Here is a 14,697-nt window from a genome sequence, read left to right on the forward strand (position 1 = left end):
GTCTGTCAACTCAACTTAGGATCAGGCAAAACCCTTGAGTTGCGTACCTTATGCAGGTCCGGTCCTCGGTTGGTTGCCATGTGTCCATGTCGAGTGGTATGGTCATGATGTCTAGGTCCGCCGTGTCAACGGAAGTAGAAAGCATAGTGCAACCTAGGAGTTTACTCTCTGTCGGATCCTTCTTTTTTTAGCTCCACGTTGTCTATGTATTTACTTCAGTGTTCGTTGGTCTTTGGTCCTGGATGTTTTCAATCATGTGTATAATTAGGACTTATTCCCTTCCAGGATCCTAACTCCCAATCAACCCATGTCTAGTCAAATCCAGCTGGTCTGTATGGGTATACTCGGCGTAGGATCAGGCAAAACCATCGAGTTGCGTACCTTATGCAGGTCCGGACCTCAGTCGGTTGCCATGTGTCCCTGTCGAGTGGTATGGTCATGATGTCTAGGTCCGCCGTGTCAACTGAAGTAGAAAGGGTTAGGGTTAGGGTTAGGTTTGTCTAGTTTTGAGTCGGGTTAGGGTTAGGGTTAGGGTTAGGTTAGGGTTAGGGTTAGGGTTAGGTTTGTCTAGTTTTGAGTCGGTTGATCCACTTCCATCTCTGACACGTGGAAGCCGAAGGGGGGGAAGGGAGGGGTGTGCACTCCACACATGTGCGCGCGGGCCGGGTGGGTCCGGGCGCGGCCGGCCAAAGTAGTAGGCCCCATTGTTGCCCACTTGTAGATTAACCCATTGGTTGGGTTAAAAGACCGTCTGTCAGTAGGTTTTTAGGGTTAGGTATAGTTTTTAGAGTGGTTAAGATTAGGTTTTAGGGTTGGGGTAAGAAATAGTTTTTTAGAGATTTTAAGGTTAGGTTTAGGTAAGGGTTTTTAGAGTGGTTAAGGTTAGGGTTAGGTTTAGGGTTAGGTATAGTTTTTCAGAATGGTTAAGGTTAGGTTTAGGTAAGGGTTTTTAGAGTGGTTAAGGTTAGGGTTTTTAGAGTGGTTAAGGTTAGGGTTAGGGTTAGGGTTATGGTTAGGGTGGGGTTAGGGTTAGGGGTTAGGAGTTAGGGTTAGGGTTAGGTGGTTAGGGTTAGGGTTAGGGTTAGGGGTTTAGGGTTAGGGTTAGGGTTAGGGGTTAGGGTTAGGGTTTAGGGTTAGGGTTAGGTATAGTTTTTAAAAAATGGTTAAGGTTAGGTTTAGGTAGGGTTAGGGTTATGGTTAGGGTTAGGGTTAGGTATAGTTTTTCAGAATGGTTAGGGTTAGGTTTAGGGTTAGGGTTAGGGTTAGGTATAGTTTTTAAAATGGTTAAGGTTAGGTTTAGGTAAGTCTGTCAACTCAACTTAGGATCAGGCAAAACCCTTGAGTTGCGTACCTTATGCAGGTCCGGTCCTCGGTTGGTTGCCATGTGTCCATGTCGAGTGGTATGGTCATCTTCAGTGTTCGTTGGTCTTTGGTCCTGGATGTTTTCAATCATGTGTATAATTAGGACTTATTCCCTTCCAGGATCCTAACTCCCAATCAACCCATGTCTAGTCAAATCCAGCTGGTCTGTATGGGTATACTCGGCGTAGGATCAGGCAAAACCATCGAGTTGCGTACCTTATGCAGGTCCGGACCTCAGTCGGTTGCCATGTGTCCCTGTCGAGTGGTATGGTCATGATGTCTAGGTCCGCCGTGTCAACTGAAGTAGAAAGCATAGTGCGACCTAGGAGTTTACTCTCTGTTGGATCCTTCTTTTTTTTTTTAGCTCCACGTTGTCTATGTATTTACTTCAGTGTTCGTTGGTCTTTGGTCCTGGATGTTTTCAATCATGTGTATAATTAGGACCTATTCCCTTCCAGGATCCTAACTCCCAATCAACCCATGTCTAGTCAAATCCAGCTGGTCTGTATGGGTATACTCGGCGTAGGATCAGGCAAAACCATCGAGTTGCGTACCTTATGCAGGTCCGGACCTCAGTCGGTTGCCATGTGTCCCTGTCAAGTGGTCAGTCTATGAACTACCAGTGGTTTGAGCAGACAAAAAACCGAAGGCAAGCCCTCTATATGGTTGTCATGCATCCGCCCCTGTAGTCACGTCCTGTGTTTTTGGTCGGTGTATGGAGGGTTTAAAAACCGGCAAACCTTCTCTGGCTTACGTATGAAACGTCCGGCAGTAGTAGAAGTTAATTGGGTGTTTTCATCCCCACCATCTCAGTCGTAGGTAATTCAGTGGTTTTGGGTAATAGTGACCAGTGGAATTACTCCCTTCCAGGATCGTAACGTTTCCAGAGGTATATCATCCCTAGACAGTGAATTTGTTCGTAGTCAAGGTAAAAAAATGTGTGGTTCGGTTGTCCAGGCTAAGTACGGCGGGGTAAGGGATCCCCCTATGGGAAATTATTCCGTGGGATCCAATTCTCCGCCAGACATTATCTGGGCACCCCAGGGGTTACACGGCCGACGCGAGTCCTCCTGCCCGCAGCGCATCACCCAAAAGCCCCTCTTTTCGAGGACTTAACTGCCCCAACCCGCTAGGACCACCCATGCGCTACTGAACATACTGCCAATCCAATTCTAAACTGGGGTAGATAGTCGTCCAGCGCGTTACGTGAGTCTCCCGTGTGTAAGGGGGCTGGGAGGGTTGAGCCGATTGGTCTGCCAACAGAACCCTGAGGTCCTGAAGGAGTCCGGTCTATCCATATCCTCCTGTCTTCTTGCTTGGTGTATGGAAGGGCCTAATTGCTTAGGACGTGCTCGCTGCGGGGGAGTCGCCAAGGTCGGGGTCCCCAGAGTTGTTGGAGAAAAAAGGTTCTCGTCCGTTGGGGGTGCTGGTGGGTATCTTCAGTGAGGTAGATTTGGAAGGATGGTGAGATGGTGAGGGTTCTTGGTAAATAACATTTAGCTATTTAGATTCTATTTTGTAGTTTCTTTGCATTAAAGGGTCCATGGTCATGGTAACCCTGAGTTCAAGGAACCTGGAAAAAAAATGATATAATTATATATAAATATATAGTTATATTCCTTTTTTTTTTTTTTTTTTTTTTTTTTTTTTTTTTTTTTTTTTTTAATTAAAAAGATTTTTAATTTAATTAAATTTTTAAATTTATTTTATTTTTTAATTGTTTTCTTTTATCAATATATTATTGTTGATTTATTTTAGTTTATAATGGTTTCCTATTGGTCAAGGGTCCATGGTCAAGGAGACTCCAAGAGGAGAACATTAAATGGTTTGTTAAATATAAATTGGTTGCCTAGTGATTATTGGTACAGAATCAAAGGGATCATGTAGGATAAATCTAAGGTAAATGTTTAAGAGTCCGTAGTCACGGTATCTCTGAAATGCTAATAAAGATCTATGTTTACGGTCCTAATGGCCACCAATCTATTTTTAAGGTAGCCTACTGGTAAAAGGGCCCTATCCTGCAATGGCTGAGTGCCAGTGTCTCTCAGTCAGTAGGGTTGTGACCAAGGATGGGGTAGTAGCACACATGCATACACACATAAACATGAAAGGGAATGAGCCTATACACATATTTTTAACATATACAAAAGCATACACATACAACACCACAAGTAGTGTGGGGGATAGCATACAACGTCACACTCCACTACATCCTAGTGTGTGCATATATATGAGAGCTGTGTAAAAGTCCAATTAAGGAAAGTAAAGTGTAAAATAAAAGGTAGCCAAAAAGAGTAGCCCCCGAAGTCCGTGTGGAATCCGCATTCCTTACGGTCTCACACGGATCTAGGGGCAACTCAGCCACGACGCGTTTCTGCCTTCTCGGCTTCATCAGGTAGCAGGGATGAGAATATACAAATAAAATTGAAATAAAAGGTGCAAAAAGTAGTAAAAATGTATGTATGTATATCTACATGTACCGTAGGGTGTGCTGTGTAATTTACTTGCCTTGAATGTAGTCCTGGTTGGATGTGTGGAGCGAAATGCCAACTGTCCGGTGGTTTCCCCCTGAGGCTGCAAAGAGAGCTAACTCTCCAGTGTGTGCGCGTGTGGGAATGCGGTGTAGGTTATTTCGATTGGTCTGTGCCGTTACTAGGTAGGACAGCCGCTAACAGGCTGTGGTGTGGAGGAATCAGACAGAGGTGAGAGTGGAATGGGGATGCAGTAAAGTGGATGGGCAGTTAGAGTGGAGGTCAAGCACATGTAATAATAATACAATGGAGACCCAATGTGATAAATGTTCAACCTTGTAGTGACACAAGCTTTTCAAGTGTTATTTGGTATAAATGAACAGTGGAGTGTGACAAAACAGAAGACACAATACATTGTAAGGGACAGACAGGGTTAACAACATGAGGTCAGGTACAGATACATGTATACACACACACATACACAGAGGGGTTGGAACTGGGGTTGCAGTTCGGGTTAGGGGCCAGGGCTAAGGTCAGAGACGGTGTTGTGAGAGAGGTTTTATTTTTGGGAAGGCCTCTGTCGTTGGTCCCTATAGGGAATTGTATAGGAGAATTAGACTCTTTGCTTTTGGTGCGCTGTTTGGGTTGTGGGTGTCCGAGAGGTACCAGGTGAATTTTAAGTAGGACTAGAAGTCCTGGGGGTCAAGAGGAGCCATACGTGGAGTTCCTGTGATGTGTAGAAGTATGATAGATCCTCCTGTGAAAAGTGTGTGTTTGACCTACGTGTCACCATTGACTTGTGTGTTAGGGTTAGGAGCGGTCTGCTCTGGTAGGGGGTTAGGGGCTGGAAATACCCGAAGGTGAGGTTCTGTGGGTCCAGGAAAGGTAGAGGGTGGAGTGGACATCTGTGGGTTCCTATAGAATTTTTAGTTGGGGTTCTGGGTGACCCATAGGTCTGATTATAGGTCTTTGAATGTGGTGGAGTTATTTTTCTTCCGATTTTTTGTTGAGTCACGTTGCTTATATGCAGTAAGGTGCGATGTGCAGGTAAAAGTAGTGGCCGTGGTTTTTAGGTCTTTTTGTGGTGTTAGAGGGTATGAACCTTGTTTCTTTATTGAGGGGTGGTAGCAAATAGGGTTACTAGGGGTGTTCCTTTTACCAGGATCGAAAATGGTGCTATTTTTAACTATTCTAGTAGGCGCCTGTTAGCGGAGTTTTAGCTTTGATCGCGTTCGTGTCCACTTGGGTTCCCGGATATGCGGTAGATTTGGCTGTTTTGCGGTGTTCAAGTCCACTTGGATTATGGGATGTACGGATCCGAAAAAGCTTTTTTATGCTGTTTCCAGTTTTTTTATGGGTGGGGCTCTTACCTAGGTTTTTGGTTTGTTTGTGTATGGTGCAGAGGTGTGAGTGGGGTGGACCTATTTTATAATTTTGTTTCTTTTTGCTCCTAAGTTGGAAATACGGTCGTCAGGGTTTCTGTGGGAGGGTAGGAGTCTGTTTCCACTGTGTCAGGGTGGTGATGTCTTGTTCTTTGGTGGAAAAAAGGTGGGGGTTGCCTCTTAGTTGAAAAAAATTGAGGAGGTGATGTGTATCTGAAGGTCAGGGGCTGGTTGTAGAGTTCTTGTTCCTTTGATGAATTCTTGGTCTTTTGATGAAAAAAATCTTGGTTGAGAAGGCTTGTAGTAGGTGGGTCTTGATTTATCCTTTGTTCTAGTTGTCTCCCAGGTGGAAGGTGTGTGTTGGTGAAGGTCTCAGGAGTGATGTTTTTCAGAGATTTGGTAGAGCTATTTTAGGTTGTATTAAATCTAATGATTATTTTTAACCTGTTCACCATCAGACCATTTCACAGAGAGGTATACTGGGTGTAGAATCAACACCCCTAGAAAAGGCCCGATTAGAGATGATCCCGAGTAATTTAAAGGGATAAAAATTCCTTGGCTTGCTGCGTCCAGATCCCCCAGCAGGCAATGCAGCGGTGACTGGCAGTGTTTGGTTTGTCTAGTTTTGAGTCGGTTGATCCACTTCCATCTCTGACACGTGGAAGCCGAAGGGGGAAGGGAGGGGTGTGCACTCCACACATGTGCGCGTAGGCCGGGTGGGTCCGGGCGCGGCCGGCCAAAGTAGTAGGCCCCATTGTTGCCCACTTGTAGATTAACCCGTTGGTTGGGTTAAAAGACTGTCTGTCAGTAGGTTTTAGGTTTAGGTATAGTTTTTAAGAGTGGTTAAGGTTAGGTTTAGGGTTGGGGTAAGAAATAGTTTTTAGAGAGTTTAAGGTTAGGTTTAGGTAAGGGTTTTTAGAGTGGTTAAGGTTAGGGTTAGGTTTAGGGTTAGGTATAGTTTTTCAGAATGGTTAAGGTTAGGTTTAGGTAAGGGTTTTTAGAGTGGTTAAGGTTAGGGTTAGGGTTAGGTTAGGTTAGGGTTTCAGGGTTAGGTTAGGGTTAGGTTAGGGTTAGGGGTTAGGGTTAGGGTTAGGGTTAGGGTTTTAGGGTTAGGGTTAGGTTTAGGGTTAGGGTTAGGGTTAGGGTTAGGGTTAGGGTTAGGGTTAGGGTTAGGGTTAGGGTGTTAGGGTTAGTTAGGTATAGTTTTTAAAAAATGTTTTTAGGTTTAGGTTAGGGTTAGGGTTATGGTTAGGGTTAGGGTTAGGTTTAGTTTTTTTTAGGGTTAGGGTTTAGGGTTAGGGTTAGGGTTTTAAAAATGGTTAAGGTTAGGTTTAGGTAAGTCTGTCAACTCAACTTAGGATCAGGCAAAACCCTTGAGTTGCGTACCTTATGCAGGTCCGGTCCTCGGTTGGTTGCCATGTGTCCATGTCGAGTGGTATGGTCATCTTCAGTGTTCGTTGGTCTTTGGTCCTGGATGTTTTCAATCATGTGTATAATTAGGACTTATTCCCTTCCAGGATCCTAACTCCCAATCAACCCATGTCTAGTCAAATCCAGCTGGTCTGTATGGGTATACTCGGCGTAGGATCAGGCAAAACCATCGAGTTGCGTACCTTATGCAGGTCCGGACCTCAGTCGGTTGCCATGTGTCCCTGTCGAGTGGTATGGTCATGATGTCTAGGTCCGCCGTGTCAACTGAAGTAGAAAGCATAGTGCAACCTAGGAGTTTACTCTCTGTCGGATCCTTCTTTTTTTTAGCCACGTTGTCTATGTATTTACTTCAGTGTTCGTTGGTCTTTGGTCCTGGATGTTTTCAATCATGTGTATAATTAGGACCTATTCCCTTCCAGGATCCTAACTCCCAATCAACCCATGTCTAGTCAAATCCAGCTGGTCTGTATGGGTATACTCGGCGTAGGATCAGGCAAAACCATCGAGTTGCGTACCTTATGCAGGTCCGGACCTCAGTCGGTTGCCATGTGTCCCTGTCAAGTGGTCAGTCTATGAACTACCAGTGGTTTGAGCAGACAAAAACCGAAGGCAAGCCCTCTATATGGTTGTCATGCATCCGCCCCTGTAGTCACGTCCTGTGTTTTTGGTCGGTGTATGGAGGGTTTAAAAACCGGCAAACCTTCTCTGGCTTACGTATGAAACGTCCGGCAGTAGTAGAAGTTAATTGGGTGTTTTCATCCCCACCATCTCAGTCGTAGGTAATTCAGTGGTTTTGGGTAATAGTGACCAGTGGAATTACTCCCTTCCAGGATCGTAACGTTTCCAGAGGTATATCAGCCCTAGACAGTGAATTTGTTCGTAGTCAAGGTAAAAAAATGTGTGGTTCGGTTGTCCAGGCTAAGTACGGCGGGGTAAGGGATCCCCCTATGGGAAATTATTCCGTGGGATCCAATTCTCCGCCAGACATTATCTGGGCACCCCAGGGGTTACACGGCCACGCGAGTCCTCCTGCCGCAGCGCATCACCCAAAGCCCCTCTTTTCGAGGACTTAACTGCCCCAACCCGCTAGGACCACCCACGCGCTACTGAACATACTGCCAATCCAATTCTAAACTGGGGTAGATAGTCGTCCAGCGCGTTACGTGAGTCTCCCGTGTGTAAGGGGGCTGGGAGGGTTGAGCCGATTGGTCTGCCAACAGAACCCTGAGGTCCTGAAGGAGTCCGGTCTATCCATATCCTCCTGTCTTCTTGCTTGGTGTATGGAAGGGCCTAATTGCTTAGGGCGTGCTCGCTGCGGGGGAGTCGCCAAGGTCGGGGTCCCCAGAGTTGTTGGAGAAAAAAGGTTCTCGTCCGTTGGGGGTGCTGGTGGGTATCTTCAGTGAGGTAGATTTGGAAGGATGGTGAGATGGTGAGGGTTCTTGGTAAATAACATTTAGCTATTTAGATTCTATTTTGTAGTTTCTTTGCATTAAAGGGTCCATGGTCATGGTAACCCTGAGTTCAAGGAACCTGGAAAAAAATGATATAATTATATATAAATATATAGTTATATTCCTTTTTTTTTTTTTTTTTTTTTTTTTTTTTTATTAAAAAGATTTTTAATTTAATTAAATTTTTTAATTTATTTTATTTTTTAATTTTTTAATTGTTTTCTTTTATCAATATATTATTGTTGATTTATTTTAGTTTATAATGGTTTCCTATTGGTCAAGGGTCCATGGTCAAGGAGACTCCAAGAGGAGAACATTAAATGGTTTGTTAAATATAAATTGGTTGCCTAGTGATTATTGGTACAGAATCAAAGGGATCATGTAGGATAAATCTAAGGTAAATGTTTAAGAGTCCGTAGTCACGGTATCTCTGAAATGCTAATAAAGATCTATGTTTACGGTCCTAATGGCCACCAATCTATTTTTAAGGTAGCCTACTGGTAAAAGGGCCCTATCCTACAATGGCTGAGTGCCAGTGTCTCTCAGTCAGTAGGGTTGTGACCAAGGATGGGGTAGTAGCACACATGCATACACACATAAACATGAAAGGGAATGAGCCTATACACATATTTTTAACATATACAAAAGCATACACATACAACACCACAAGTAGTGTGGGGGATAGCATACAACGTCACACTCCACTACATCCTAGTGTGTGCATATATATGAGAACTGTGTAAAAGTCCAATTAAGGAAAGTAAAGTGTAAAATAAAAGGTAGCCAAAAAGAGTAGCCCCCGAAGTCCGTGTGGAATCCGCATTCCTTACGGTCTCACACGGATCTAGGGGCAACTCAGCCACGACGCGTTTCTGCCTTCTCGGCTTCATCAGGTAGCAGGGATGAGAATATACAAATAAAATTGAAATAAAAGGTGCAAAAAGTAGTAAAAATGTATGTATGTATATCTACATGTACCGTAGGGTGTGCTGTGTAATTTACTTGCCTTGAATGTAGTCCTGGTTGGATGTGTGGAGCGAAATGCCAACTGTCCGGTGGTTTCCCCCTGAGGCTGCAAAGAGAGCTAACTCTCCAGTGTGTGCGCGTGTGGGAATGCGGTGTAGGTTATTTCGATTGGTCTGTGCCGTTACTAGGTAGGACAGCCGCTAACAGGCTGTGGTGTGGAGGAATCAGACAGAGGTGAGAGTGGAATGGGGATGCAGTAAAGTGGATGGGCAGTTAGAGTGGAGGTCAAGCACATGTAATAATAATACAATGGAGACCCAATGTGATAAATGTTCAACCTTGTAGTGACACAAGCTTTTCAAGTGTTATTTGGTATAAATGAACAGTGGAGTGTGACAAAACAGAAGACACAATACATTGTAAGGGACAGACAGGGTTAACAACATGAGGTCAGGTACAGATACATGTATACACACACACATACACAGAGGGGTTGGAACTGGGGTTGCAGTTCGGGTTAGGGGCCAGGGCTAAGGTCAGAGACGGTGTTGTGAGAGAGGTTTTATTTTTGGGAAGGCCTCTGTCGTTGGTCCCTATAGGGAATTGTATAGGAGAATTAGACTCTTTGCTTTTGGGGCGCTGTTTGGGTTGTGGGTGTCCGAGAGGTACCAGGTGAATTTTAAGTAGGACTAGAAGTCCTGGGGGTCAAGAGGAGCCATACGTGGAGTTCCTGTGATGTGTAGAAGTATGATAGATCCTCATGTGAAAAGTGTGTGTTTGACCTACGTGTCACCATTGACTTGTGTGTTAGCGTTAGGAGCGGTCTGCTCTGGTAGGGGGTTAGGGGCTGGAAATACCCGAAGGTGAGGTTCTGTGGGTCCAGGAAAGGTAGAGGGTGGAGTGGACATCTGTGGGTTCCTATAGAATTTTTAGTTGGGGTTCTGGGTGACCCATAGGTCTGATTATAGGTCTTTGAATGTGGTGGAGTTATTTTTCTTCCGATTTTTTGTTGAGTCACGTTGCTTATATGCAGTAAGGTGCGATGTGCAGGGAAAAGTAGTGGCCGTGGTTTTTAGGTCTTTTTGTGGTGTTAGAGGGCATAAACCTTGTTTCTTTATTGAGGGGTGTATCAAATAGGGTTACTAGGGGGTGTTCCTTTTACCAGAATCGAAAATGGTGCTGTTTTTATCTTTTCTAGTGGCGCTTGTTAGCGGAGTTTTAGCTTTGATCGCGTTCGTGTCCACTTGGGTTCCCGGATATGCGGTAGATTTGGCTGTTTTGCGGTGTTCAAGTCCACTTGGATTATGGGATGTACGGATCCGAAAAAGCTTTTTTATGCTGTTTCCAGTTTTTTTATGGGTGGGGCTCTTACCTAGGTTTTTGGTTTGTTTGTGTATGGTGCAGAGGTGTGAGTGGGGTGGACCTATTTTATAATTTTGTTTCTTTTTGCTCCTAAGTTGGAAATACGGTCGTCAGGGTTTCTGTGGGAGGGTAGGAGTCTGTTTCCACTGTGTCAGGGTGGTGATGTCTTGTTCTTTGGTGGAAAAAAAGGTGGGGGTTGCCTCTTAGTTGAAAAAAATTGAGGAGGTGATGTGTATCTGAAGGTCAGGGGCTGGTTGTAGAGTTCTTGTTCCTTTGATGAATTCTTGGTCTTTTGATGAAAAAAATCTTGGTTGAGAAGGCTTGTAGTAGGTGGGTCTTGATTTATCCTTTGTTCTAGTTGTCTCCCAGGTGGAAGGTGTGTGTTGGTGAAGGTCTCAGGAGTGATGTTTTTCAGAGATTTGGTAGAGCTATTTTAGGTTGTATTAAATCTAATGATTATTTTTAACCTGTTCACCATCAGACCATTTCACAGAGAGGTATACTGGGTGTAGAATCAACACCCCTAGAAAAGGCCCGATTAGAGATGATCCCGAGTAATTTAAAGGGATAAAAATTCCTTGGCTTGCTGCGTCCAGATCCCCCAGCAGGCAATGCAGCGGTGACTGGCAGTGTTTGGTTTGTCTAGTTTTGAGTCGGTTGATCCACTTCCATCTCTGACACGTGGAAGCCGAAGGGGGGGAAGGGAGGGGTGTGCACTCCACACATGTGCGCGTAGGCCGGGTGGGTCCGGGCGCGGCCGGCCAAAGTAGTAGGCCCCATTGTTGCCCACTTGTAGATTAACCCGTTGGTTGGGTTAAAAGACTGTCTGTCAGTAGGTTTTAGGTTTAGGTATAGTTTTTAAGAGTGGTTAAGGTTAGGTTTAGGGTTGGGGTAAGAAATAGTTTTTTAGAGAGTTTAAGGTTAGGTTTAGGTAAGGGTTTTTAGAGTGGTTAAGGTTAGGGTTAGGTTTAGGGTTAGGTATAGTTTTTCAGAATGGTTAAGGTTAGGTTTAGGTAAGGGTTTTTAGAGTGGTTAAGGTTAGGGTTAGGGTGGGGTTAGGGTTAGGGTTAGGGTTAGAATGGTTAGGGTTTAGGGTTAGGTTAGGGTTTTTAGGGTTAGGTTTAGGTTAGGGTTAGGGTTTTTAGGGTTAGGGTTAGGGTTAGGTTAGGGTTAGGGTTAGGTTAGGGTTAGGGTTAGGGTTAGGGTTAGGGTTAGGTTAGTTTTTAGGGTTAAGGTTAGGTGTAGGGTTAGGGTTAGGTTAGGGTTAGGGTTAGGGGTTTTTTTTTTTTTTTTTTTTTTTTTTTTTTTTTTTTTTTAAAGGTTAAGGTTAGGTTTAGGTAAGTCTGTCAACTCAACTTAGGATCAGGCAAAACCCTTGAGTTGCGTACCTTATGCAGGTCCGGTCCTCGGTTGGTTGCCATGTGTCCATGTCGAGTGGTATGGTCATCTTCAGTGTTCGTTGGTCTTTGGTCCTGGATGTTTTCGATCATGTGTATAATTAGGACTTATTCCCTTCCAGGATCCTAACTCCCAATCAACCCATGTCTAGTCAAATCCAGCTGGTCTGTATGGGTATACTCGGCGTAGGATCAGGCAAAACCATCGAGTTGCGTACCTTATGCAGGTCCGGACCTCAGTCGGTTGCCATGTGTCCCTGTCGAGTGGTATGGTCATGATGTCTAGGTCCGCCGTGTCAACTGAAGTAGAAAGCATAGTGCAACCTAGGAGTTTACTCTCTGTCGGATCCTTCTTTTTTTTTTTTTTTTTTTTCCACGTTGTCTATGTATTTACTTCAGTGTTCGTTGGTCTTTGGTCCTGGATGTTTTCAATCATGTGTATAATTAGGACCTATTCCCTTCCAGGATCCTAACTCCCAATCAACCCATGTCTAGTCAAATCCAGCTGGTCTGTATGGGTATACTCGTAGGATCAGGCAAAACCATCGAGTTGCGTACCTTATGCAGGTCCGGACCTCAGTCGGTTGCCATGTGTCCCTGTCAAGTGGTCAGTCTATGAACTACCAGTGGTTTGAGCAGACAAAAAACCGAAGGCAAGCCCTCTATATGGTTGTCATGCATCCGCCCCTGTAGTCACGTCCTGTGTTTTTGGTCGGTGTATGGAGGGTTTAAAACCGGCAAACCTTCTCTGGCTTACGTATGAAACGTCCGGCAGTAGTAGAAGTTAATTGGGTGTTTTCATCCCCACCATCTCAGTCGTAGGTAATTCAGTGGTTTTGGGTAATAGTGACCAGTGGAATTACTCCCTTCCAGGATCGTAACGTTTCCAGAGGTATATCAGCCCTAGACAGTGAATTTGTTCGTAGTCAAGGTAAAAAAATGTGTGGTTCGGTTGTCCAGGCTAAGTACGGCGGGGTAAGGGATCCCCCTATGGGAAATTATTCCGTGGGATCCAATTCTCCGCCAGACATTATCTGGGCACCCCAGGGGTTACACGGCCGACGCGAGTCCTCCTGCCCGCAGCGCATCACCCAAAGCCCCTCTTTTCGAGGACTTAACTGCCCCAACCCGCTAGGACCACCCACGCTACTGAACATACTGCCAATCCAATTCTAAACTGGGGTAGATAGTCGTCCAGCGCGTTACGTGAGTCTCCCGTGTGTAAGGGGGCTGGGAGGGTTGAGCCGATTGGTCTGCCAACAGAACCCTGAGGTCCTGAAGGAGTCCGGTCTATCCATATCCTCCTGTCTTCTTGCTTGGTGTATGGAAGGGCCTAATTGCTTAGGGCGTGCTCGCTGCGGGGGAGTCGCCAAGGTCGGGGTCCCCAGAGTTGTTGGAGAAAAAAGGTTCTCGTCCGTTGGGGGTGCTGGTGGGTATCTTCAGTGAGGTAGATTTGGAAGGATGGTGAGATGGTGAGGGTTCTTGGTAAATAACATTTAGCTATTTAGATTCTATTTTGTAGTTTCTTTGCATTAAAGGGTCCATGGTCATGGTAACCCTGAGTTCAAGGAACCTGGAAAAAAATGATATAATTATATATAAATATATAGTTATATTCCTTTTTTTTTTTTTTTTTTTTTTTTTTTAAAAAAGATTTTTAATTTAATTAAATTTTTAAATTTATTTTATTTTTACATTTTTTAATTGTTTTCTTTTATCAATATATTATTGTTGATTTATTTTAGTTTATAATGGTTTCCTATTGGTCAAGGGTCCATGGTCAAGGAGACTCCAAGAGGAGAACATTAAATGGTTTGTTAAATATAAATTGGTTGCCTAGTGATTATTGGTACAGAATCAAAGGGATCATGTAGGATAAATCTAAGGTAAATGTTTAAGAGTCCGTAGTCACGGTATCTCTGAAATGCTAATAAAGATCTATGTTTACGGTCCTAATGGCCACCAATCTATTTTTAAGGTAGCCTACTGGTAAAAGGGCCCTATCCTGCAATGGCTGAGTGCCAGTGTCTCTCAGTCAGTAGGGTTGTGACCAAGGATGGGGTAGTAGCACACATGCATACACACATAAACATGAAAGGGAATGAGCCTATACACATATTTTTAACATATACAAAAGCATACACATACAACACCACAAGTAGTGTGGGGGATAGCATACAACGTCACACTCCACTACATCCTAGTGTGTGCATATATATGAGAGCTGTGTAAAAGTCCAATTAAGGAAAGTAAAGTGTAAAATAAAAGGTAGCCAAAAAGAGTAGCCCCCGAAGTCCGTGTGGAATCCGCATTCCTTACGGTCTCACACGGATCTAGGGGCAACTCAGCCACGACGCGTTTCTGCCTTCTCGGCTTCATCAGGTAGCAGGGATGAGAATATACAAATAAAATTGAAATAAAAGGTGCAAAAAGTAGTAAAAATGTATGTATGTATATCTACATGTACCGTAGGGTGTGCTGTGTAATTTACTTGCCTTGAATGTAGTCCTGGTTGGATGTGTGGAGCGAAATGCCAACTGTCCGGTGGTTTCCCCTGAGGCTGCAAAGAGAGCTAACTCTCCAGTGTGTGCGCGTGTGGGAATGCGGTGTAGGTTATTTCGATTGGTCTGTGCCGTTACTAGGTAGGACAGCCGCTAACAGGCTGTGGTGTGGAGGAATCAGACAGAGGTGAGAGTGGAATGGGGATGCAGTAAAGTGGATGGGCAGTTAGAGTGGAGGTCAAGCACATGTAATAATAATACAATGGAGACCCAATGTGATAAATGTTCAACCTTGTAGTGACACAAGCTTTTCAAGTGTTATTTGGTATAAATGAACAGTGGAGTGTGACAAAACAGAAGACACAATACATTGT

Source organism: Oncorhynchus nerka, linkage group LG4 (assembly GCF_034236695.1).
Source record: "Oncorhynchus nerka isolate Pitt River linkage group LG4, Oner_Uvic_2.0, whole genome shotgun sequence".
NCBI lineage: Eukaryota > Metazoa > Chordata > Actinopteri > Salmoniformes > Salmonidae > Oncorhynchus > Oncorhynchus nerka.